Source organism: Artibeus jamaicensis, unplaced genomic scaffold, assembly GCF_021234435.1.
Source record: "Artibeus jamaicensis isolate MK-2021 breed Jamaican fruit bat unplaced genomic scaffold, CSHL_Jam_final contig_687, whole genome shotgun sequence".
NCBI lineage: Eukaryota > Metazoa > Chordata > Mammalia > Chiroptera > Phyllostomidae > Artibeus > Artibeus jamaicensis.
The window spans coordinates 1,372,567-1,373,404 of NW_026521925.1; positions in this window are offsets into that span (position 1 = coordinate 1,372,567).

Consider the following 838-nt stretch of genomic DNA (forward strand, 5'->3'; position numbering starts at 1 on the left):
TTACACTATCCAGCAACACTTTCATTTAAAATGGAAGGACAGTTAAAGTGCTTCTCAGATAAGATCAAATTCAAGGAGTTCATCATCACCAAACCCTTATTAGATAAAATGTTAAAGGGACTTATCTAAGAAAAAGAAGATGAAAAACATGTATAGTAAAATGACAGCAAACTCACAGTTATTAACAACCACACCTAAAACAAAAGCAAACTAAGCAAACAACTAGAACAGGAAGAGAACCACAGAAACAGAGATCACATGGAAGGTTAGCAACAGGGGAGTGGGAGGAGGAAAGAGGGGGAAAGGTACAGAGAATAAGTAGCATAGATGGTAGGTAGAAAATAGACAGGGGGAAGGCAAGAATAGTATGGGAAATGTAGAAGCAAAAGAACTTATAAGTATGACCCATGGACATGAACTAAAGGGGGGGAATGTGGGTGGGAGAGGGTGTGCAGGGTAGAGGGGAATGAAGGGGGAAAATGGGACAACTGTAATAGCATAATCAATAAAATATATTTTTTAAAAAAAGAAAACTAGAATTAACCTAGTATGTGAAGATATTATTTTAGCTTAACCAGCAAACAAAAGCAGCCCCTTGAGTACCTATAGGAAAGGAGCCAAAATACAAACTTCCCCGATCTTCTATTCTTCTGGACCTTGGAATAGTGTTACCAGAAAGGAGACTGGCCTAGAGTGGGTCTGCCTCTGGCCTATCTCTTGAGTTCATGCTGGAAAGATTTCACAAAATGAGTTCAGGTGATTTTGAGTGCATGCTTATTAAAGCTGGGGACAGTGAAACAAGGAAGAACTTAGGGTAGAAGAAGCAACAGGAGAAAGC